The 27638-nt window shown below is 34.8% G+C and overlaps 1 pseudogene; it reads right to left on the reverse strand.

The window, feature by feature from the left end:
- Nucleotides 1–2168: 2168 nt before the first annotated feature.
- LOC102528222 (trifunctional enzyme subunit beta, mitochondrial pseudogene) lies at nt 2169–3566 on the reverse strand (annotated as a pseudogene).
- Nucleotides 3567–27638: the final 24072 nt, after the last annotated feature.

Genomic DNA, 27638 nt, shown 5'->3' on the forward strand with positions numbered 1-27638 from the left:
TTGAATCTGTAGTGATGCTACTTCTTTCATTTCTATTATTAGTAATTTATGTCTTCTCTTTTTCTCTCAGTCTGGCTAGAAATGTAACTGTTTATTTGATCTTTTCAAAGAAACAGCTTTGGTTTGTTGATTTAATCTATTTCTTGTTTTAAATTCCATTGATTTCTGCTATAATTCTTATTATTTATTTTCTTATGCTTACTTTGGATTTAATTTGTTATTTTTTTTGTTAGTTTCTTAATATGGAAACTTACATTATTGATTTTAGATCGTCTTTTCTAATATGCATTTGATGCTATAAATTTCCCTCTAAGTACTGCTTTTGCTGTATCCTACAATTTTTCATAAGCTATTTTTTAATTTTAATTTAGGAAAAAAAATTTTAAAATTTCTCCCTAGATTTCTTCTTTGACCCGTGTGTTATTTAGAAGTGTGTTTAATCTCCACGTATTTTGGGATTTTCTAGTTATCGATCTATTACTGACTGACTTCTAGTTAAATTTCATTGTGAATTAAGAGTAGATGCTTTATGATTTCTGTTCTTTTAAACTTTTTAATGTGTTTAGATAGAGAATGTATTTCAGGTTGGTGAATGTTTATATGAGCTTGAAAAGGATGTGTATGCTGCTGTTGTTAGAAGATTTAGTCTATAAATGCCATTTATATCCAGTTGATTGATGGTGGTGTTGAGTTCAACTATGTCCTTACTGATATTCTTCTTGGTCTATCTGTCCATTTCTGAGAGAGAGAGATTTGAAATATCCAACTATGGTAGTAGATTCATCTATTTTCCTTGTAGTTTTATTGATTTGTCTCTCATAATTTGATGCTCTCTTGTTAGGCATATACATGTTAAGGATTGTAATTTGTGGAAAATTTACCTCTTTATCATTATATAATGCCCTTCTTTTTCCCTGATAACTTTCCTTGCTTTGAAATCTGCTCCATTTGAAATTAATATAGCTACTCATGCTTTTTTGATTAGCATTACTATGATATATTTTTCTTCAGCCATTTACTTCTAATCTGTGTGTGTCTTTATATTTAAAATAAGTTCATTGTAGCCATCGGATAATTGGGTCTTGTTTTGTAATTTGTTCCAATAATCTTAATCTTTTAATTGGTGCATTTGGACCATTGATGTTCAAAGTGATCCTTGATATATTTGGACTCAAATCTACCATATTTGTTACTGTATTCTGTTTAATGCTCTCCTTCTTTGTTCCTGTTTTCGTCTTCCACTTTTTTTCTGCCTTTGTAGTTTCAAATGAGCGTTTTTTGAGTCCATTTTCCCCCTTTTTTCAGCATATAGATACACTTCTCTTTTTTTTTTCTACTAGTTTTATGGTTGTCTTAGGGTAAACATAAATGTTTTAATAGACATTTACATCTAATAAGTCCACTTTCAAATGACAGTATACCACTTCATGGGTAGCATGAGTACCTTATAATAACAAAATAATTCTAATTCCTTCTTTTCATCCTATGTATCATTGCTGTTATTCTTTTTACTTGTATATAAGTACACATAAGCATATATGTATACACATATATGTACATGATATATGTATAAGCATGTATAATCAAATACATTGTTAGTATCACTTTTCAAACAAATATTATCTTATTTTCCTTGTCTCTAAAGAACTTTTCCCCCCAACACTTCTCCACTTTAAGGTTAACCAATATGGTATTTATGTATCTAAACATTTGCTGTAAGTTTTCAGTGATGTTTAAATTCTGAATTATCTTTCCATAAAGATAGTGACATATTGGTTTGTATTTTATAGAAACCATTTATCTTTAGGTCACAAATAGGAATGTATATAATTTGCCAATGTTACAAAGTTGATTCGAACCCTCAGCTAATCTCTTTCTTGAGAAATTGCAACCACTTGTTTAATCTTTAATGAAAATAGAGACTAAAAACAATTGCTTAAACATATCACTGTGTAAGATTCCGGTGACTAAAAAATCCCTGAAAGAGCAGTAAACCGTGATTATTGGAAAGCTCAGAACACTAGCAAGGTAAAGATTTAACACAAGGCCACAAATTGTGTTTTCCTAAGAGGAGCTATGAACTATATATGCCATTTAATAATGTATTGAAATGGCCTTGTCTAGTGTTAGTGTTGCACAGAAACTCCAAGTCACTTCTTCCTGGTCTGTTATTTTGGATAAGCTTCCACTATCATAGCATGGCCCTGCACTCCAGCTGCATAGGCAGCCACTAAACCATACTGGCCTGCTTCCTCCCATCATCTGTTGGCAGCTATCGTGACTAGCCAGCAGCCAGTGGCTCCATACAGGTGTCCCAGGGATAATGATCCACCCCAGTTGTTAAACTTATTCAAAGGATACAATCCAACCTTGTTTTTTCTATCCGTGTAGTTTTGCACAAACCAATCAGAATCCACAGCTTTACTATTAGCCAAAATCTGACCTAAGACAGCTTCATGAAATACAACAGCTTCAATATCATTCATTGTTAATCCTTCCTTTTCTAGCACTTTTAGAGTAGCATATGTTGGTCTGAGTAGAAGTTGATCTTTTGAATCTGGAGACAGATACACAAAATCCCTCAAATATGCCTTTGACTTATATAATCCATGGCCAGAGCTTTTTCCTTTGCTATAATCAGCATTGCAGATGCAACATCAGTCAGAGAAGAAGAATTTGTAGCTGTCACTGTGCTATAGTGCTTGATGAATGCAGGTTTTAGTTTGACCGTTTGCTCTAGGAAGGACAAATGCCACTATCTTTGATATCTGTATCTTTTCCTGCTTTGAAGACATACAGCATCAGAAAGGAGTCCTTCATCCTATGCCTTCTTGGACAGGTTGTGCAAGATCAGATCACTCATTGTGTTCCAGTCGAGAAATAGCAACGCAGAAGCAAGTCAGTCTGCAGAGTGATGCATAGTCTCAGTGTTGGAGAACTTGGCCACTGTAGGGCACTCAGATGATAGGAAATTCAATCTGAATTTAAAGATTAAAGATAGTCAGTCACTGACCTAGAGTCTTAGACTTATTGAGATTAAAGTTGATATTCCTTGAATGATAAATAGGGATGTAGGATGTTTACTCTACACCACCTGCTACAACCACATCTTACTGGCCAGAAGTAATCAAGCCAACACTCGTGGTCCTGGCTTGGTTTGCAGAAATGCAAGCCATGGTGACAATGTGAGCAAGAGTCTTGTCAGAAAGTTCAGCTCTGAGGGCAGCCTTTAGCCACATTGCTTGTTTTCGTTTCCTGTACAACTGTGCCCAAAATTATATAATCAGCATATTCCCTTGGGACATTGGTCTGATGCAGCAAATCCAAAAGTGCTTCTCTAGCTGAATCATGTGGCATCTGGTCTTTATATAAAGTACCTGACAGCAAAAAGGGAATGTGAATACCACCACCACATTCTTTATACAAGGTTTAGCCAAAGTCTTCTTGATTTGGTTTGGGTGGGTAGGACAGCTGGTAGCTGGTAGGAACAGCTCAGAAGTCTTAACAGAAAACCTGAGGGCCCATTTTGACATACTGGCAAGATTTTTAGTCAAGATGGAAGTCATCTTGAAATCTTCCCACCTTAGCTCACATCTGTTGAGGCTTCTGCTGTGGGCAAGGCTTGGTCCGAAGTGAAAAGAGTCAGAGGGACCAAGAGATGTGTCCAGCCTAGAAAGGATCCCTCACACTGGACCCCTGGGCTCCAAGGGTGTGGCTGGCTTCTCAGCTATCTACCAGCCATATGATTAGACAACCAGTCATTTGCCCCCTCCTTGATGGGCCTCTTTCCTTCCAGCAGAGAAAGAGTTATTTCTGCTCCTTTAGCTAAAGGGAAGGGCAGTGTTAAGAGGCCTGCAGCAACTCAGCATGGTGGGTGGAGTGAGGTTAATCAAGAAGTATGTTGGGGGCTTGGCTGGGCCAGGTTGCAGGAAATGAAGTCCTCTGTTCCCTCAACCCAACTTGAAGTGGCCTGTTTTCTTTGTCTTCAGCTCAGGTTGGTGGTCTCCCTGGCGAGAGGCAGCTTCACTTCCTCCAGGATGCTCAGTACTCAGGTGAGCCTGGCTAAGAGTGCTCTAGAGCCCTGGGCAGATCTCCTGAGGAGGCAGGAATGGCCTCTGAGCCTCATCTCCCCCGCTGAAGAACTTTTTAAAACACTTTTTGCAAAACAAGTCTCTTGGCAGCAAGTTACTTCAATTTTTATTTATCTGAGAAAGTATATTTCTCCTTTACTTTTGAAGGAGAGTTTCACAGGGTACAGACTTCTAGGTTGGTGGGGGGTTTTTCTCTCAACATTTTAATTATTTCACTCTACTTTCTTCTTGTATGGTTTCTGAGGAGAAGTGGGAGGCAATTTTTATTTTTGTTCCTCTATAGGTAAGATATTTTTTCCTCTCTGGTTTCTTTCAGGGCTTTTTTTCTTTCCCTTTAATTTTCTGTAGTTTGAAAAAGACAATTCCTATGTGTAAGGGTTGTTTGTTTGCTTGTTTTCCATTTATCCTACTTACTTTTCTCTGAAATTCCTGGATCTGTGGTTTGGTGTCAATATTAATTTGGGGAAATTCTCAGTCATAATTGTTTCTTCTGTTCCTTTCTCTCTTTTTGGGCTTCAGTTAACTAATTTCTCCAGAGGGCAGGCCTTCTTAAGAACAAAGTGCTCTGGAGTATTTTAGAATATTTCATTTTCCCCTACTCCTGCCAGAAGCCCAAGGGGATGTTTCTCTAATATTTGCTCTGAGAATCTGGTCAAGTTACTTGAAGTAAACCTTATAATTTTGTGGGGGCCCCATGTATGACTGTGTTCCCATTGAGTTTTAAACTCTCAGACTTCTCCAGACTGAGCCTCCAGCAATTCTTTGGGTTTCTTACCCACATCCCTTGCAGTGGTGCTTTCTGCTTGGGATCTCTGCTCGGGTCAGCCAGTACTCCCTGTATTCTCCTGTCTATCTCCAACCTTGGGGGTGGTGGTTTGTTCTGTGTCCTCCCCTCTCTTAGGGATCCACAAACGGTAGTTAATTTTTCAATCTGTTCAGTTTTTTACTTGTTGTTAGGACAGTGTGGTGACTTTTAAGATCCTTACATCAGACCTAGAAACTAGACCTTAAACATGTCCTTTTAATATATAATTGCTTGGCCATGATTTAATGCCTGTCTAATAAGAACTACATTCCTCCTTTGTTAGAGATATTGTTTGCTCTGCACCAATATTTCCAAAGACAGGAGTCTAAAGTCATTCCAGACACTCACAAGGGATCCTTCTATTTCCTGTCTCACAAGGGATCAGAAAGCATTCAAAGATACTGGTGCAGGCATACCTTGGAGATATTGTGGGTTTGGTTTCAGACCACAAAAATAAAGAAAATATCTGAATAAAGTGAGTCACATGATTTTTTTGGTTTTCCAGTGCATATAAAATTTACTTTACATAGATTAGTCTATTAATTGTGCAATAGCCTTATGTCTAAAAAAAGTACATACCTTAATTAAAAAATACTTATTTCTAAAAAATCCTAACCATCATCTGACAACAGAGTTGCTATAAACCTTCAATTTGTAAGAAACTTAATATTTACGAAGTGCAGTAAAGTGAAGGGCAATAAAACGAGGTATGGCTGTATTTAGGGATCTTCTTTCTCTGAATCCAGTTGTGAAACAGTGACATTTTACTCTTTTCTCTGTATTATTGTCTGCTTAGAACCTGAGTGTACAGGTATCTCTTGTTTCCAGAAACTCTGATAAATAGCTATAAATAGCTTAACATAGTAGGGAATGTTGTGTAGAGAGTCACAGAGCAGGCAGGTTAAGTTATTCTTATATTATTATTCTTTGCAAGTGATCTCCAGCTCTCAGCTCCTAGCTACTTCTAAAATTACAGATCAAATTAATAATAATCCATTTCACTCTTTCTTTCTTTTTCTTTTTTTTTTTAATTGAAGTATAGTCAGTTATAGTGTGTTAATTTCTGGTTACAGCACAATGTCCCAGTCACACATATACGTACATGTATTCATTTTCACATTCTTTTTCATTAAATGTTATTGCAAGGTATTGAACATAGTTCCCTGTGTTATACAGAATAAACTTTTTAAAAAAACTATTTTTATATATAGTGGCTAACATTTATAAATCTCAGACTCCCAAATTTATCCCTTCCCATCCCCTTTCCCTGACAACCGTAAGATTGCTTATTACTATGTCTGTGAGTCTGTTTCTGTTTTGCAGATGAGTTCATATTGTCTGCTTTCTTTTCTTTTCTTTTCTTTTCTTTCTTCCTTCCTTCCTTCCTTCCTTCCTTCCTTCCTTCCTTCCTTTCTTTCTGTCTTTCTGTCTTTCTTTCTGTCTTTCTTTCTTTCTGTCTTTCTTTTAGATTCTACATTTGAGTGATATCATGTGGTATTTTTCTTTCTCTTTCTGGCTTACTTCACTTAGAATGACATTCTCTAGGAGCATCCATGTTGCTGCAAATGGCGTTATGTTGTCGGTTTTTATGGCTGAGTAGTATTCCATTGTATAAATATCCCACAACTTCTTTATCCAGTCATCTGTCAATGGACATTTAGGTTGCTTCTGTTTTTTGGTTATTGTATATAGTGCTGCCATGAACGTTGGGGTACATGTATCTTTTCAAATTAGAGATCCCTATGGATATATACTCAGAAGAAGTGGGATTGCTGTATCATACGGTAGTTCTATTTTAAATATTTTGAGGAATCACCATACTGTTTTCCATAATGGCTGCCCCAAGCTACATTCCCACCAGCGGAATAGGAGGGTTCCCTTTTCTCCATACCCTCTCCATCATTTATCATTCATGGACTTTTGAATGATGGCCATTCTGACCTCATTGTAGTTTTGATTTGCATTTCTCTGACAGTTAGTGATATTGAACATTTTTTCATGTGCCTATTGGCCATTTGAATGTCTTCATTGGAGAATTGCTTGTTTAAGTCCTCTGCCTATTTCTGGATTGGGTTGTTTGTTTCCTTTTGTTATTAAGTTGTATGAATTATTTATATATTCTGGAAATTAAGCCTTTGTCTGTCACATCATTTGCAAATATTTTCTCCCATTCTGTAGGTTGTTTTGTTTTGCTTATGGTTTCCTTTGCTGTGCAAAAGCTTATAAGTTTAATTAGATGCCACTTGTTTATTTTTGCTTTCCTTTCTATTGCCTGGGTAGACTCTCCTAGGAAAACATTGCTAAGATTATGTCAGAGAATGTTTTGCCTATATTTTCTTCTAGATTTATCATGTCCTGTCTTATATTTAAATCTTTAAGCCATTTTGAGTTTATTTTTGTGTATGGAGTGAGGGAATGTTCTATCTTCATTGATTTGCATACTTCTATCCAGTTTCCCAACACCACTTGCTGAAGAGACTGTTTTTTTTTTCCATTGTGTATTCTTATCTTCTTTGTCAAAGGTTAATTGACTGAGTCTGTGGTTTATTTCTGGGCTCTCTATTCTTTTCCACTGATCCATATGTCTATTTTTATGCCAAGACCACACTCTTTTGATTACTGGAGCTCTGTAGTATTGTCTGAAGTCTCAGAGGGCTATTCCTCCAGCTTTGTTCTTTTTCTTCAATATTGCTTTGGAAATTCTGGGTCTTTTGTGAGTCCATATAAATTTTAGGATTGTTTGTTCTAGTCCTGGATAATTTGATAGGAATCACATTAAATCTGTAGATTGCCTTGGGCAGTATGGCCATTTTAATGATATTGATTCTTCCAATCCAAGAGCGTGGGATATCTTTCCATTTCTTTAAATAATGCTATATATAGAAAACCCTAAAAGCTCCACACAAAAACTGTTAGAGCTGATAAAATAATTTGGCAAGGTAGCAGGATACAAGATTAACATACAAAAATCAGCTGCATTTCTTTACACTAACAATGAATTAACAGGAAAAGAAAATAAAGAAACAATTCCTTTTAAAATTGCATCCAAAACAATAAAATACTTAGGAATAAATCTGATCAAAGAGGTGAAAGACTTGTACATGGAGAACTACAAAATGTTAATTAAGGAAATTAAACACCCCTTCTTTCCTTATCTTTCCTAATAGCAGAGAAATACATTTTTTAAATCTTAATAGGTTGAATTCCTCTCTACTGAGGGCAAGATGAAGAAGAGAAGAGAGAAATTCTGATCATAGTCATGAAGTTAAAGCTAATGATTCTGTGATTTCACAAAGGTTAATACCTACATTGTCTATGTAATGATGCCTAAGAACACTGTCACCAGGCCGACTCTATCCTGACCCACTACCCACTTGTCCCAAAATGTACTAAAAACTGGTTGGTATTAGGTACTAATTACTGGAGAAACATTTTTGGTTAAAGAATAGATAAATGATTTAGTCTTTCTACTTATAAAAATGTCGTTAGTGGTGAGTAGATGTAATGTCACTGTATATCATGAGAAAAATCATTTAATTTATGTTGTAGAATACATTTCTTTTTTACTTTATGAAAGTTTAATTTTAACACAACTTTATTTGCATATTTTTATCTCTTTTTCTTCCAGATTAAACATTAGTGTTCTGCCTTATTGATTTGCAAAAAGTAGTGCTAGCCCACTGCTCTGCACAATCACCAGTGTCCTATATCCAATATTTTACTGGACTTCAGGGACCATTTCATGCACTTATCACCCTGTGCTGCTGTTCAGCAAAATGCCATGACAACGTTTGTATAGCATACAGAGACCTAAAGAACCCTATGAGGTGTTTTTCACTCTGATTGATTTTGGGTATATAACTGCTCTCAAATGGATAAAAAACAAGAAAGTAATTTTGCTTTACCAAACAGTGCTCAATGAAAGTGATCATTGTATTTCCTTATAGGAAAAGAAAGGAGGTCCAGGGGATTTTTCAGTGATGCCTATTCAGTTAGTCCCTTACCAAATAAGCTTATAAAACTCAAAGAACTGATTCTTTCCCCTCCCAGTAGACATATTTTATTTAAACACATCAATAAGCCACTCACCCAGAAAAAAAGTGGACTTAAATATAAAAAAAATATATAAATATGTTTGTCTATATGCATATGATCATTATGTAAAAAAACAGGAATATATTGTATATTTAAGTTGTACATTATAATTTATATTTAATTATTATAAACATTTTCATATTTCTCATTAAAATTTCCTGCTATAATACAGCTTTTACTATAGGGTTGTATTAAAATTTATAAAACAAGTCTATTGTTGAACATTTATGATATTTCTAAACTCTCATAATCACAGCAAAGTTTCAGTGAATATTCTTTCATATAGGGAGGGCCATATGGCTCAGTGGTAAAGTGTGTGCTTAGCATGCATGAGGTCTTGGGTTCAATCCATAGCACCTCCATTAAAAAAAATACACAAGTAAATAAATAGATCTAATTCCCCTTCCCCCGCCTAAAAAAATAAAGAAAAAAGAAAGGAAAAAAATGGTAATGAGAGTTTGAGGCTAGGGAGAGTAGCTCAGTGGCAGAGCGCATGCTTAGAATGCATGAGGTTCTACGTTCAGTTCCCAGTACCTCCATTAAAACAACAACAACAAAAAGTATTACTAATTCCTTAGGATAGTGGTAAAGAAGAGAGATTTCTATGAATGAGCCATTTTATGCTTTTTGGCACAATCACCATTCTTGGTATTAATATTATGTGTGACAAATAATTATCTTTTCAAAGGAGAAATGTGACATTTTTGATGTTTGAATTACTTTAATTAATTGCAAAGTAAAACAAACTTAGCATGGTTGTCATATATTTTTATAAATTTAAATTTTGTATACTCAGTATTTTTTTTCCAGTTTCAACTGGAAAACTAATTGTTTTTTTTTATAACTTTAAAATTCTTCTTTTAGTCTGCCAGATATGGGGCAAATAGTCTCCCTCATATTCTTTTTGCTTTTTATGTTTATGTTACTTTTTAATTCACATATTGATTTCTATCAACTATTTTTGATAGTATATTTTTATTTATATACAACTTTGAAAGCCCCTTTCTGTCCCAAGACCAGATGCATACCTATATAATTTATATTTTCTGTAGTTTAATGAGCTTGGACATGAGGACTAAGACTTTCCTTTTACTAAGGGAAGGGGTAGGGATTGGGGAGAAGAGAAGAGGATACACTAGGTGCCTACGTTTGTACTCTTGAGTTGGCCCTACGAATGCAATTGTTGTTGGTGGGCTTAATCTCCCTGACTAAGTCTATGAATGTATTTAAAGACAAAAAAGAACTTAATTATTTTTATATCCCAAAACTTAGCATGTTTTTGTTTAATTATTTAGAAAACTTTTTCCAACCTGAACCAGCAAACTTCTGGTTCTTGGACAAGATCTGTTTTGTAAACTTTTTGTGTTGGGTCTGCACAGTATTTAAATTTTATTTTGAATAAATATTTAATATTTGGGAAATAATCTGGCCTTTCAGAAAAAAAAATCTGAAAAACACTAGTCCCAGCCACGTTCCCAAGTGGTATCAGAAAAGACCAATTTCTTCTTCATCCCCAACATATCCCCTGTTGTTTGTCCAGTTTGTCATGGTCCAGAGATTCCCACGTTTTTTCTTACACCAGTTTCAGTGCTATGAGTCACTTGCCTGAATCGTTTGACATTTGGATATATCACATCTGCAATACACATGTATGCCATAAATGAGAAATTAAAATATAGAGGATAGTATTATAACAGTATTAAAATTCTGCATTAATTTAACTTAAATTCATAGGCCAGTATTAGAATTCTGACGATCTTAGAGTTGCTGTTAAAGCAGAACTCTCCTGTGAAAAGAAACTGATTTTTACAAATGAATTTACACTAACCCTGTATCCATGAAGTTTAACTCATAAATGTTGTAACAGTTTATCCATAGTCTCATTAATCTTAACTCCTGAATGCTAAATGTCCCTATTTGAGATTCCTAATCAGATAATTTTTGAAAGAGAAACTTGAAAATATCTTCTTTGTATCTGAAATCAACTCTCTGTAATTTGAATTTCCTAGTTCCCTAAAGGGCTGTTAGAACTTTATGCCTCAAAACAGAAGGATGTTATAAATACATTTTTCATTTTGAAAATATCACTTTACCCCATTGGACTAAAAAATTTTATCATTAATGTTTTTGTTTTCAGCACCTAATGCTAGATACTTTACAATAAAACCAAATACTAGATACTTTATAATGTATAGATTGATATTTCAGATTTCAGTTATCATGGTCACTTTACATATGTTATATGATATCCTTTATTACAAATGAAATAGTCTTTCTTTATCTCACATCTTTTATTTGGATAAATATTTTTCTATTAGTGCAGTAAAATATATAATAGCTTATCAATGATGGTATTTGTATTATAGTTGTGACTACCAGATAAGATAGGAAGAAATGCATAGGGGATATATTTCAAAATAAATAATAAAGTCATTTTTCTGTGTGTGACAAGAAGATAAAATCAAAGAGGATGCCTAATTTTTACAGCTGGAATTAGAAGCACTTATCTGCCATGAACTCCTCCAAATTCCCTTCCCAATACCATCAAATAAATCTTTCAAATATATTACTGATTTCAGAAAGAAAACATTATATTCTAGTTGAATTGCAATCAGAGAATATAGGCTAAATAGAATTAAGGGTCTATATCTAAACATAAACTTTATGCAAATATTTTGTAAAACCTTAGCTGTGCATCCTAAATGGTTGGATTCCAAAATATTAGATTTGAAAGCTATTCATATTTTATCTTCGGTAATACTTCATGCAACTCTCTTCTGTACTCCAGGTTAAAAATTTATTTAATATGGAGAATCCTAAAAATCTTAAGCTGCTGCCCCGTTATGTATTTCCCTTGTCTGTTCAACTCTAGTATTATCCTCCTGCCTGGACAGCTATAGAATAGAGCTGTGCTCACAGCACATTTTCTTGGTTGGGAGCTTCATGCTGCATTGAAGCCACAGTCTGTCAGTGAGTCTCCCAAAAACATGGGGATGTTATTGATCTGGTTTTCCTTCATGTTATCTTTCAATGCTTGATTTGACTTGACTTTCAGTGAATCAGTGAAAAGCTTACTGCTGAGGCATGAGAATTCAGTGACAGCTTTCAGTGCTGCACCTCTTATGAAGAGATTTGGCTCCATGTAAGATACGGTTCAGTTGTCAGTCCTTAGCACGCAACTGACACCTTAAAATGATCCATAATCTGTTACAGGATAACTTGTGTGAGAGCTCCTACATGGACTGTATAGCCTGCTGGGATGTCAGTGTCAATGCTGTACTCTGTACATAGGCATCTAACAGTAAGTGGTCTTGTGATTTAAGGGACAAAGCCTAGAAAAGTGACATTTTCAGAGAGCAAAACTATTATTAAAAATCAGGCTAAAAGAAATGGCATAACCATCTGCAAAGGTACCTTTTCCAGAGAGATGATATATAAATATGTTGCTTAGAAGACTTGGTGAAATCCTTAATATAATCAATTGTAAATCAAATTTGGAATATAGAGGAAGATGCAATCTAATTATAGTTTGTGAGTTTGAATAAAGATGTATGAATATAGTGCTATAAATGGATAGTAAGATAAATGACACATTTTTATGTTCCTTCCTTGGAATAACTCAGGGGGATGTAAAATATTTTCAGAGATTCCAATGGCTAGCTATTTAAACCTAGCATAATAATATTCTGAATTAGTTCATGTAGTGGAAAAATAGGAATTAATGTCCAACTTAGGAAATATTGGGCATGTACTACAGGCACAGTCTTTGACATTATTTTTTTTAACATTTTTTATTGATTTATAATCATTTTATCTTTGACATTATTTTATCATGGGAGTAACTAAGGCTGCTACTAAATCTGCTAGATGGCTGAGGCTTCAGAAAAATAATTTTTGGAAGGCCCTGTCTTTATAAACAATACATTTAAAAACTCACAAAATTCATAAGACCGTGTGTACTACAATGGTCTGTCAATGAAGACTTAGAGAACAGTGGGTAGGGAAGAGGTTCTTATGTATTTTTTATCACCCAACCAGTATACATGAAGAGTCTTCTTAATGCCCATGTGCCATTTTTCTCTATTGTCAATTGTACCGTAATTGGTTAGTTTCATATCCCTCACTAAGACATAAAGTCAAGATGGTATTACCACTCATGATGCCATGGCTCTTCATTACCTACTTGTATTTAAACAATATAGATTTGCTGGCCTCTGAAGGTCTTTAATACTATGTATTTAATATTACTTATTATTCATTTGTATCCTTCTGAAAGATAGGGTCAAGTCCTAACCTCTGGTACTCTTAACCCATCGTGAATATGATATTATTTGGAAATAGGGTCTTTACAGATATAATCAAGTTAAAATGAGGCCACACTGGATTAAAGTGAGCCCTAATCTAATGAATTGTAAATCAATGACTTCCTTATAAGAAGAGAAAAATTTGGTCACAGACACAGAAGACACAAGGGAGATGATATGAGGATGGAGGTTGTGATTGGAGTGATGTGTCAACAAACTAAGGAATGATAAGGATTCCCAGCAACCTCCAGAATCTAGGAGAAAGGCATGGAACCTGTTTCTCCCTTGAGCCTTTAGAAGGAGTCAACCATGTTGACACCTTAATGTTGAACTTCTGGCCTCCAGAAGTGTGAAAGAATAAATTCATATTGTTTTAAGCCACTCAGTTTATGGTAATTTGTTATGGCAGCCCTAGGAAGCTAATGCACTGGTGATACTGCACCATCTAATATGTCACGCATGAAATACTGGCTTTCAGTGACTCTCTCAAAGATTGCAACTTCAATTCATTGATGACGACTACAAATATAAGTCTTACCCAGAGTGTGCAGGAAATTGTGAATGCTAACTCATTTTTTGGTTATGTTAAATTTACCATTTAGAATTTTATAGCATAAATGTAAAAAAGTACATCTTCTAACCATGTATTCTCTTGAACTCTTTAGGTCACAATCATTACATTCTTACAATGATCTTTTTCAATATTGACTGCACCTCTGCCTTACTTTAGTGAGGAAGATAGGCAAAAGACTTGTGGGTGGAATATGAAGAGAAGTCCAAATTACAAAAGGAACATCAGTCTCTCTTGGGCATGGCTCAAGACTAACCCAGGAGAGCACAGCATCATGACCTTGATTGAAGGCAATTAAGAACATCAGTTGGAAGGACACTTTGGCATTTCAGAGCAATAATATCAAATCCCTTGCAGGAGATACACATAAGTCACCCACGGGGGACTGAGAAATATGTAGCACAGAATCTGCTACATACAAGAGATATGTGGTGAATACTCTGAGTGCCAACAATAGAAGCTGCAGAGGATAAAAGATGTGTTTATCGGCAGGTGCTTTAAACTGAAGGTGGCCCATATCTTTGGCCAACAGATGGGTCAGAGACTTAGGCCTTCAAGGTGTAAGGAAGATACTGACAGAACTATGTAGTAAATTATGCTTGTTACAAATATTACCTAGCATCCATATGCTGTCTTCCTCATCCTAAAAGATAACTTGCAGCTCGAATACCTAAGGGGAGGTTGTAGTCTCAGCTCTAGGGTTGCAATTTTTTGGTCTAAGGATAAACCAACCCCAAGAAATTAGGTCTGTCATGCAATACAATATAATTCTAACTAATTGTGTAAAAGTACCCTTTTGCCAAATGTAAACAAGGCCCTGGTTATTTCTGGTAACCATCCTGGAAACTTGAAGAAAAACTACTTCATGAAAAGTTGACAATTTGAGAAGCAGAAAAGAAAGATACAAAGAACTTGGCTTTTAAATGATTAAACTGGGCTTATGAATGAATCTACATGAGGCCAGCACTAGCTCTGGACTTCTATCTTCTTATTTATTCTGAGCTGGGTTTGGAGTGGTGTTGGAGAATGGTACTAGAGGAGGAAACCAGTTAAAATTGCTGTTGTTTGGATTAACAGTTTGGACTACATGGTGCAAACTATTGTATTAAAGAACTTAAACCTGTTAAGTTATAAAAACTTCATACGTTAAAATGATCCATAATCTGTTACAGGATTACTCACCTGAGAGCTCGTACAGGGACTGTACAACCTGTTGGGGTCTCAGTGTCAACAATGTCCTCTGTATATAGGTATTTAACTATAAGCAGTCTTGTGATTTAGGGGACAAGCTCTAGAAAGTGGCATATTCAGAAAGAAAAACTATTATAAAAATTGGCATAATCACCTACCAACAAAAACAACAGTACCTGCATTTATTTTTTCAGTCACTGGGTTAGACACTTCTGTCATTTTATCTTAATTCTTACTTTCTCAGCAGGCATCATTATTTCCATTTTACAGATGAGGGATCTGAGATTCACTGAGTTTAAGCAAGTTGCAAAACCATGTATCTAAGAATTGAAAGCACTCAAATTTAATCCCAAATCTCTTTGTTGTAACGACCATGGTCTTTCCATCACGGACTACTTTGAAGAAAGACATACAGAAGACCCAAAGATTGGCTTTGCAAATATGGTTAGTTATATTAAGTTAATGTTTTGTGTTTTCATTGTCATATTTTTTTATCACCAGTGTCATAATCTTCAGCACGCACATATACTGAGCACAAGTTGAGAGGAAGGGCATAAACTTAATTATTTATCTATTTGTTCTCTGATGTTTCTACTCTGAAATAAGTTTTATTGAGTAGCAAAAGAGCTAATACAGGCATCTAGTGCCTTTAAAGTCAAACTGTAAGTTCCAGTACCATTTATTAAAATACAGATTTCCAGAATTACATAGAAATTAAGGGCTGAAGTAATTGAGTCCCAGATTATCTAACATTTTTTCCTTGAATTTGTAAAATTTATCAGTGTTTAGAGAGTTTTAGTAAAATGCTGTGTGTGTGTGTGTGTGTGTGTGTGTGTTTGTGTGTGAGACAGAGAGGCAGAGAGAGGCATAAAGAGGCAGAGAGAGAGTGACCTAACCAAATAGTTATCTTATGCAGTGGAGAGCAGCTATTATACTGGCTATGCTATACTGGCTTCTTGATATTCTTGCAGTGGTTGCTGAACTACCCATGTCTTCCCAGCCCTGGGGTTACTGACACTACTCTTTTCACTTTAACAGATGGCACAGTCTTCTATGTCCTGGGACATGAGGCTCAAGGATTAAAGATGTGACTGTGACTCTAAGGCCTTAATCCACTCCCTGCACTCCTAGTTCCTCCAGATTCAGAAAGAGTTGTTTGCTCTCTTTTCTGAGACCTATCTTCATATGGTGCATATATTTCTGTAGAAATACAATCTCTCCAATGAGTACCTTGTTTTCTGCTTTTATCTAGAGCAAGGGCTTGTAAACTTTTTTTGTAAAAAGCCAGATGTTAAATATTTTAGGCTTTATAGGCCAGATGTTCTCCGTCACAACTATTCAAATCTGTCATTGTAGTGTGAAAGCAGCCATAGGTAATATGAATGGATGTAGCTGGGTGCTAATAAAACTTTATTTACACAAGCAGGTGGCTGATGAAGTTGACCCATGGCTTGTAGTTTGCTAATGCTAATGCCTGGTTAGAGCATCACTATGTTATTTGTCTTCTTTTACTACAAATATATTCAGTTTTGAATTATCTTGAGATACCATTTCAGTATAAAAAATCAGAAAATCAAATTATCCTGAAATAAAATATTTAGGAAATTTTTTTCTGAAATATGTATGTTCTTCTCTTTACTAATTTTTCAAACTGAATTTCAAACCCTTACTATCTATCTTCAACATATTGCTTCTACCCCTTCTCTGTACAGACACAGACACACAGTCACACTGTGCACATGCTCCTCAATCTAATATTGATTGCCTTCTCGGCAAGCCTAGTGCACCGCCACTCCACAATAACATAATGTTGGTTTTATTTTTCTGTGTGCTTTTTTCCTATAGTTTCTACTCCCTGAAATGCCCACTCAGACTTTACCTACCCAAAAGTTGCTCATATTTCAAAATTTATCGTGCAGAGCTAGAATGAACATGGATATTTATTGTTTGCATGAGTACTCTAACCCCTGATGATATTTATCTTAACTAATATGGCATTTATTGACTGTGACAAATTACTCCCTGTGTGTGGGGGTGTGTGTAGGTATGTGTGGTGTGACTCTGCATAGGTGTGTTTTACTGCTGCTCTATCATCTAGAGATTTAACAGTGAGTAATTCCTGCCAGTGTGGAGTTTACATTCTAGTAGATGAGACAGTCATTTGAGTCATTTTTTGTTTCTGTATGATCTTTTGCTTTTATTAAGCAATATTGTGTGGTATATCATTCCTTCTCATTAAGATTATAATATACATGAAGACAGAAAACTGTTCTAAGTTTTGTATATATGTATCTCACACAATAACTAGTGGATAAATGTTTTTATTGCTGAAGCTCAAAAATAACATACCAAATTAAATTAAAAAGTGAAGTTTCTGTTTTAAATTACTTTTATTTTAAAATTTTAGATATTATAATTTGCCACATTTGTCATATTTTTTATTTGTAAGAGCACCATGGGTCTTATACTGTTGGTTATGTCTTAGGTTTCTCCAAAAGTTAGAGTTTCAGTGAAGAGTAAACCATATTTTGACCCTGCATAAAGAAGCAGTGATACAGGTTGAGTGAAGAGACAGGAAGCATAGGAGAGAAAAGACATTTGGGCTGATTGTCAAGAGACTACAGCTCTCTCTTTTAACTTTTTTATTATCTGATAGGGAAAAAAAGCCTTTCTTGATAAACTATTGTTAATTCAAGGGGAAAAAAAAGAAGAAAGAGAAAGGTAGAGAGGATGGTAAGAGGAAAGCATTTTTCTTGATTTCTTGCCTCCAGGCATGTGGCAGAAATATTCAAGGAAAAAATATGCAACCATAGGCCCAATGTGGGTCACTTACAAAAGAATTCAGTACCATCTCTTTAAACCTCAACCATTTAATTGATAAATTAAATTTTTAATTTCTAAATCAAGTGACAAAATGTATCAGAATTATACATAGGCAGAAAGGGCACAATTCTAAGTCACCTGAATTGAATATTTTTACAAAGGATATTTCTCACCCTCTCTTATGATTACTTTCACATCAAGTATACTTGCCTGACTTGCTTTCAACATAAGGATGATGGCAGAGGCCTGATATTTAATTAAGACCTATCTCTTATTAACTAATGGTTGAATTTGACACCTCATTGCTATATTCTAACAGGGTTGAGATTTTGTAAGGGTTTTGGCTGAGATCCAGTCATCACAGCTGTTCTTGTATGATCACTGCTTTGAGAAAACTATTTTTCCTACTTCTAAAGACCCTATTTTCAAATGTAATTTTGCCATGAGAACCTCTTTTATCCTTTTTTACACATAAATCACTTCCAATTGGAGAAATCCTTAACATTGGCTACTAACTGCTATTCACAACTATTACTCATCTGTGATATCATTGTAAAGTAAACCACCAGAAACTATCCAACCAAGTGTCACAGGGAGGGTGTATTTTATTGTTAGAAGGTTTAGGTAGAAGAGCTTCTAGTCAAAAGAAACAACATATATCATGAGAATATCATAAAATTATTAATGCATGCATTATATTAATTAATATAATTAGTTAATTAATGTATTATAAATGCATGACTTTATAGCATTTTATTCTTTTCATTCTTATAGACAAGATTTAGGCTTTACATTGGAATAGGAAAGCAAGCCTGAATCCCTGAATGCACGTTTTCTTTTTCAAATGAATAGTCAGCATTTCTTTCTATGTTAAAAAGGAAGTGTTCCTTCTTCTCCATAATGTCCTTCAACTGACTTTATTTTCTAATTCCAGATACTGGGAATATTCACAAATACCACATATAGAATGAATTCTAATGTCCTGGAGTGGAAGCATGAATAAAATGGGTTTTCTTTAGGAGCTGCACTTAAGGACATTAGAATAAATCTGGGCTGTAAGTTTGACACTGTACAACTGGCTTAAATAAAGCTTTTTATTGGGATATATGTGGTTTTGCAATAGATTAAATATACTTATGTAATTATTGTGGTTGGCATTTATGGAGTTGTGATTGTGTAAACTCTAAATTCCAGGGAAAATCTGGGCTTTGAAATATACATGGTTAAATTTGTATTCTGACCCTGCTAAATTCACCTGTGTATGACAAGCCAAAGTGCTCATAATGTCTACTAGCACTAAAATTTCTCATTTGATCCCTTATATGTCTCATTTTGCCTTGGACTACACTAATTTTGAGTCTTGATGAACTCTGTTTCCTCTTCTGCTTAGGCAGTCCTATTTGGCATATCAGTTGTTTGCAGTCTTTCAACTTTCCACTTTGTCCCCTCAAATTTGAATAATGTCTGATTTTACCAGTCCTGGGTATCCACTGGCTGTTAAACTGAGAGCAAATGCCACTTGACATAGAACCACCATCAGCAGCTGTCATCAACTATCACAGCACTCTATGTCACAGCCCAACATGTGTGGTTTTGAGATACAATGTTGTTAATCATACAGAGACCTAAGATTAATACATAATTAACAGTCAACTTGGAAGGTACATACTTTTTTAAAGTGTGCTTTAAATGGCAATATCACTCTACCTTGGCTTGGCTGTAATCTTTTGCATCTCTGCTGATTTAATTTATATATTTAGTTAAACAAATATGTATCCTAACTTGATCCCTTTTATAGTCAGATATCTGTAAACAATGGTATATCTAGGCATGTTAAAAATTCCTTTGTTCCTGTATTGATTATGTAAAAGTCTAAACATTGAAGATTTTCAACAGGGCTCATAGGTGTGAGGCCCCACGCACTTACACGGGGCCCAACACTCAGATATGCCTGCACTTGGTATAATGCTTACTGTCTTTGTCTTGAAATTCTTAAGAATTTTCCTGAGCAATTTTATTTTTTACTGAGCTTGACAAATTGTGTAGCCAACTTGCTTTTGAAATTTGGCAAAGGCAGTAATTAATCTGGTCATAGGTGATTTCGGATATTAATTAAGGAGATATAGGAAAAGCTTTAATTCAATAAATATTTATTAAGTGTGCACTATTTGGCAGGCCCTGTTGTTCTAGGTACTGGGGATATGTTGGTGTAGCAAACAGACAAAATCCTTGCATTTATGGAGCTTATGTGCTAGGGAGGAGAAACAAATAATAAATACAGATATTCTACATAATATGTCAGATAATAAGGATTGTGGAGGAAAACAAAATATTATAAGAGGAATAAATATAAAGACAGACAGACAGACATTACCCACCAGGACAGAGATCGGGTAGAATTTAGCATCAGTCTTTCTTTTTCTGCTAAAATCATCTCTGCCTTAGGATAAACTCCCCCCCACCAACCCTTAAGATGAAAAGAAGTCATCAGTCTGTCATTTAGATGAGAAAATAGACTTGGAAAGTTTTTATGAGAAGTTATTGAAATCAGATTTGCAGTTGATTAAAATCTGTCTCTGACTCTGAACAAATTCTTTATTGTGGGAAATGGTGGAGTTAGAGGTCTCTATGACCAATGCTTTGCATTAAATTCTGCCAACTAAATTTTTTCTGTACTCAGGAAAGCAAACCAGTGATGTGATGGGTCTCTGTATTTGTAATAGGAACATAACACCTTTGCAATTATACTTGAAGATTTATAATAAGAGTATGTGAGGGTTATATATCCAAGATGATCAATTTTCAAGCCATTTGTCGTTTTAAAAACAATGAATACCAGAAAATTAATTTTATGGTATTATATATTTTACCTTGGAGGACATTTGGTCCTGTCCAAAACACCCATTGAGACATTTGGTCCATGATTCATTTAATAATACAAACATTTAACTTCATTAAAATTTTATTTACATTATCTTTATTGTAGTTCATGATGAATTCTGGATTTCACATTTATTCTTGTTCTTCCTTATCATGAAGTTCACCAGAATTACTCTTAAGTCAATAAGCAATTGCTCTCAGGTATATATCGACATGATTATTGACTTTGTATTTGTTATATGTTAACAATCTCTATAATATGAATTTGATTTTATTTGTATCATCATGAGGTTAGTGGCCTTTTTGGGTGTGACCACCAAGAATCTTATTCATAGCTTTGCTGTTCATCTTTTAACATTTTAATAAATCTCCAAATTTAAGTATTACGCACTACCATCAGCTTTTGAGATTTGCTATGCCAGCCTTCTGTGGCATTGTTCATCCTGTGATTGATGTTCAGTTCTGATGTATAAACAGTCCAAGTTTCTGGTGGAAATCTTGGAGCTTCTGGTCTTCTTCTGCCTCTTCCACGCCTTCTGGGGACGTACACTCTCACTATAATCCATTAGGTCATCTAATTTTTTTTTACATTCTCCACAATGTACACCAAAATTTCATTTATATCTTCCAAAGGCAGGCATGAAAGTCCAAACAACATGGAGTTACTTTTCATTGTCATATACTCATGTTAGACCCCACGAAGATATTTTTTGCCACAGTGATTTTGAAAAGTGCAACAGGCATTCTTTTACTTGTCCATTTGGTAGGAGTAGTTGAATCACGCACAACATAATCTCGAATTTTTCCCATGCAAATGCAAATGCAAATACTTTCTCATATCTATCTGTGTCCTCTCACCTTTTCATTATTAGTGCATAATCACTAGTGTAATATACCCCAGCACTACACTGTGCACAGTAAATAACTGAGTGGATGATTTGAAATAACTGGTGCCATCTTGTACCACTGAGTGATGTGGTACTGACACTTACATATTGAAAACTGTCATAAGCTGTGTAAATAAGAATTCTTTCGTCATCTTGAGCAATGGAGTCATACATAAGAAATGGTTCTCCACATCTGATCACTGTATACACCTCTGGAATTTTCAACTCCATGCAATGAAGTAGAGTTTGGAGGTTGATGTGTATTTTCAATTCTATTCAGGTCCCTCTTTAATGACCTCTTCATTATGAATATCATGAAAATCACAGAGAGTTCTCTAAAGTGCCTGTGGTGGCACTGCATTTGGTTTTTCTTCTGTGTGTTATTTTAATCTATTTGGGGTTTTCCTTACTTCCTCTTTAACACCAGCATTATGCTGATGTTTTCCTGTCCCGTCTTGAATGATTGGAAAGTTATCCAAATCCTGACTAGTTACGTATCTGACATTGCAGGATCTCCACTCGTAGTGCTGGTACATTTTAATCCTATTTTTGTTAAAGGAATGAAATGATAACAAAAACCATAATAACATTGCACTTTTTTTTTAAACTTTTTGTGAGTATACTGTTTCTACAATATTCAACCAATAATTTTCAAATGAAGATGTCATATTGCCAAGCAACAAAATAAGTGTTATTTTTTTTTTCTTTTGTAGCCATCTGACCAATGGTCACTGATTTACTGGTAGAGGAAATCTTATTAATGTCCTATGGATTCAACGCCCTGTTTAGCCAGTCTGGATCAACGAATAGTTAGACACCAGCTGAGGCCCTCCTGGTCCACACTGATTGGCAGGTAAGTGCGGGAATCACACTCATTAAAACTTCTCTATGCTTCTTGAGATTTACTTCAGTTGTACCTCTATAGGAAATCAATTCAAGGAAAACATTGCCCATTAACCCTGGGCAGTAGGACAGTTGGTGGGGGGGTTAATCAGATGCTGGTATACCCCTCATGGTGAACATTACACTGACAAGTGAGATACTTTGTAAAGTGTTTATATCAACACGTTCACCACCTGTTTTGCACAGTAGTCTACACAGTAGTCTGACCAAGTTCTTCCTTTCAAAGTCTGCCCTTATTGAATGACCTAGCCACATCCAACCAAGTGTTCAGTGACATATTAATGTACCATGTATAATAAGATTCTATCCTTGATTTGTTATTTTCTATGCATTTCGCTAACTGTAGGACTCTTCCTCAGTAATCATAGTTAATATAACTTCTGCTCTTCTGCAAGATTCAAACCCCAACCCATCTCCCTAACTCCTTGTCCCATTATTAGCTAGGCTGCCAAGGTGAGAAGGGTTTTTATTGGCAATACAACCATAACATAGTTATAAGATCAATAAAATATAATAATATTTTTATGTATTAATCTCATAAACCAAAAGTATAAATAAACATATGGACTATTTGAACCCAGGGACATTTTCTAAACAGAGATGTTTTTGACAGGACCAATATCAAGGACCATTTGTCATGGATAGAATATGCTCATGGATATTTTTGAAATGACCAAATTTCAAGGATCTTTGGGCATGGACCAAATGTTTCCATGAGTGTTTAGAATAGGACCAAATGTCTGCTAGTCCATATTCTGTGGTTCAAATGCTATATCTCGTAGTAGTATGTTATTTTTACTTAGACAGATGTGATATGTGTGTGCTAATTTAATGTACAAGTCATAAAAATTAGGCCATATAGAAAAACACAGTTGTCATGTACAGCACTCTATCCGTGATGCCTTCTAATTACCACAGCATCTTTACCATAAGAACTAAAACAAATGGAATTTCACATGTTCTCACAATTCGTGCAAATAATATATCACCACCATGTTTTAAGATTTCATCATATAGACCCAGGGAACCAAATTAACTTTCATAAGTTTATGTAGTAAGTAAATAGGTCAGCTGATGAATGTGTGGCTCTTCAAAAGATTGAGTGACTTTATTTACATCAAAAATGTATATATATCCAACCTTAGCACTTTTAAAGTTTACAGACAGAATTAAATTTAATGGAAGTGTATATCACCAATCTTTGGCTGAATTGTGTAAAGTTAAAAATCTATTCATATCAGCAGCAGTGCCATCAAAAATAGTCATCATTACTTAAATTGTGACAGTCTTTGTCAAATACTATTGCTTTTGGCTGGACATTCTGCTGCTACTACAGTATGTTAAACAGATACAGCCACCCCACCCCCACCTTACTACCACAGCTTTTTTTTTTTTGTAATGTGGCTGATATGCACTCAACTCTGCATTTGATTTTCTATATTTTTCCTACATTATATTCCATTTCTTTTTTTTTTGCCTTCTGTTAAAAAAAGTAATTTTTATTTTTGAACCTCTACTATGTAAATTTTTAACATGTTTTCCATAGGATTTGAAGCAAAGTACATCAATTTGCATTTTTTATTTATTCCAGATAAGTTGTACTCCTATTAGCCAAGTAGTTTCCAATATGTGCTTTTCCTACCATCTGTTCCAATAACTGGGGGGGAAATGTTTAATGGCTAATGATATACATGTGTTAGTATGTCTTTAAGATACTCTGTCACTTTGATGGGCTCAGTGCTGCTGACATAATCATCTAGCTGTTGAAATTTAATTTTAAAATTTGAGGGATAGTGGCAAAATCTGCAAAAGCTGTGAGAAATATTTTGAGGTTGAATTGAATTGCATACACTATTCCGAATTACCTTGATGTCTACTTTAAAAAAAAATTCCCTTTGATTCCAGTTGTAAAATCTAGTAAACTAAAATTGAAACTATTTTCTTGGAAAGGTAATGGTGTTAATGCATTTATAGGTCATATATCATGTTCAGAGTGCTTGAATAACTTCTGTAGGTTTGTAGCACTTCATGGGGAAGGACTCAGAACATACTGCATATGTTGTTTACATTGTAGCCTTCAAGCACTTTGACCACCTAAAGTAATAAAAATGTTGGATAATTTATTATTGCCATTAAGAATGTAGAATACTTTTTGGTTAAAAATAAGAGCATCTAGTTAAAAAATGAATATTCCAAAATAAACCCCAAAAAATAAGGTTTCAAATTCACATTGTTAATAACACCAATTTAAAGCTAGAAATATGAAAGTTAAAACAATGTTTACATTTTTTCTTTGTTTTTAGTCTACACATCTTAAAATTTAAAACTACATTGGCAGACAAAAATCCAACAAGGTTGGTGAAAATGATAAAATATCTGCAACATATATAAAATCATTGAGAATATAACTTTTCCTGTCTAGGTATTCCATGACTTAGGAATAAATAACCTACCTACTTTGCTTATATTTGAACGTACGGTGAGGAAGAGTGGTCTAAGGTGGTAACTCCTGAGGGTAACTCACCTTCCCCATAGCTCTCATTGGGGAAGTATCCCTCCTACAGTGAGGAGAACCAGGGCTGCTCTCTGGGACCTTAAATTCCAAAAGTATGATTGTTGCTTTTCATCAAAACATGGAGACTTTTCAGATTGTGGTAAGTTGTGTACCTATTATTTCTCAGACTGCTTTAGTATCCTATAAAGGCACACTGAAAAATCAGTCTGCCTCAAAACAAGCAAACAAATCACAATGACAATAACTTCTGGGGTCAGAATATCTATCTATAACAGAGTCACTGATAGTTACTGAGTGTTTCTGTACAGTCCATACCAAGTGCCAACTCAATACCATGTCCTGTCTTGGGGTTGGGGGATAATAGTAACACGAGGGACATGACTTTCTGCATCTCCACTGTAGTCATCACGCAGAGTGGAGATAAATATTTCTGGCAGAAAGAAAGAGCACATTTAAAGATTTAGATGAGAAAAATATGGGACCATAGGGACTAAATTAAATAAATTCAGTGATAGCTACTGTATTATAGAGGGTAAAGAATACTAGTTTAAGAGGCAGGTTTAGAGAGAGAAGGGACCAGACCATGATGGCACTTGTAAACCATGTTTATGAGTGTAGACTTTCTCCTAAAAGGAAATAGAAGCCACTGAGTTGAAAAGAGAGAAGTGCCATGTTCAGATAAATGTCTTCCATGTTAGGCAACTGGTTAGACATCAATACTATTTACTTAAAAAGGGATCACTGGAGAGGAGGCAGGTTTGGGAGATGATGAGTTTAGATGTTCAAATGTTGAGTATGATGTGTCTGGAAAACACTCAAGCATACACTTGCAATTGGCGCTTGAACATTTATCTCTAGCAATCAAGAGAGTGGAGTGATTTGAGACAACAGCTTTGTAGCTTAATAGAAATAAAAGGAGGGATCAAAAGAAACAAATGTTGCCAAAGTTCACTTAAATGCAAATGAAAAAGGAAAAATATCTATCTTCAGTGAATTTAGGGTGAACAAGTTAAATGGTTTGGGTCCTAGATTCAGGGGAATTATGGGAGCAGAAAACTAATAGTAATCACTTAAGGAGGAAAAGGAGACAATTAATTTAACAGGTTATATCAGGAAATTTTGCTCTGTCATAGAAGAGAGAAAGAAGTAGCTGTGCAATGATTGGGTTAATGAAGGCCCTCTTTAAGGGAAAAAAATTTAATATTTGAGTAATGATGGAACAAAAACCAGGAGCACAGAGATCTGTTTTTCTTTCTCTTATTTGTCTAAATGGGACAATCTTGAGGATATCTGTAAAGACTGTAGGGTTTATGTATATATGTATTAGAAAAAGTTGAGCTTTTTTCTGATCCTAGTTTGGCCTGGGCAAACTAGAAACCCTGAGCAGATGCAAAAGATATTTTCTTGAAGCAGGAGCCTAATCTCAGGATAGACTTGGGGAGAAGTAAAGGAGAACTAACTGTACCTTGAGATTCTTAATGATAGGACAATGTGACCTCTGGCCAGTATTTGCCTCTGACTTTCTGAAATACTCCTTCATATATTGTTTATATTGTCCCTGATCTCTCAGTCTCTGCTAAAGCAGTGTAGTGAAGTCATTCCTATTAATCAGTCCTGTCAGTTCTGCCTGTTTCCTCAGGAAGTAAAGCCTGTGGATCTCAGAAATGATTCTTTTGCCAAGGCTGAGGGCAGCAACAGGGGAAATGAAAGGAAGACGATTAGGGAAGGGCAGTCTTACTGTTATTCCAAGTCAGAAACTGGAATTTGTAACTCTCCTGAACTGACTACCCTCTACACCCCCCACCAAAAAAAAAAAAAAAACCTTAAAAAGGAAAATATTAAAAATTTAAGTTTGAAGCAAATTAATATAAAGATTAAATGTCTTTTTTTCAAGAATGATCAAAAAGGCTCAGTTCATTCTTTTCCCAAGAAAATTTATTGGGTTTCTAATTTATTTAAATAAGAAATGTTGGCATAAATACGTATAACTTGTTTGTTCAAATCATCAAGATTTCTATAACAACACAAAAAAGCCTTAGTCTATAATATATTAAAAATGCTTTGGAAATGTAAATTAAGATGACAACTTGGAGCAGTACTGTTGATACAACTGGTTTTAATTATAAAACTATGCAAGACCATATAAAATTTAAGAACTTTATGAAAGATATTAAAAATTTGCTAAGGGATGGAACTTTGAGTGGGTTTATATCTTAATAGGGCTTAACAAACTTTTTATTATAAAGAAGCAGCTAGTAAATAATTTAGGCTTTGCAAATCATTGGTCTCTAATGTAACTACTCAGTTCTGTCAGGGTAGTTTAAAAGCAGACGTATGTAAAAGAATGGGGTGAATGTGTTCCAATAAAACTTTATTTACAAAACAGGCTGAAGGCTAGATTCGACCCAAGGGCCATAGATTCCTATCCTAGATGCTAAAAATATATAGATGATGAATAACAGTCTACTTGAATAAAATTTATATAAAGCAATATATTTTGTGTGTGTGTATGTCAGCATCACTTTTTTTTCTGGGAACACCAGCCATCATAAAATCATTGTGAAACAGTAAAG

This window comes from Vicugna pacos, chromosome 2 (genome assembly GCF_048564905.1).
Source record: "Vicugna pacos chromosome 2, VicPac4, whole genome shotgun sequence".
Taxonomy (NCBI): Eukaryota; Metazoa; Chordata; class Mammalia; order Artiodactyla; family Camelidae; genus Vicugna; species Vicugna pacos.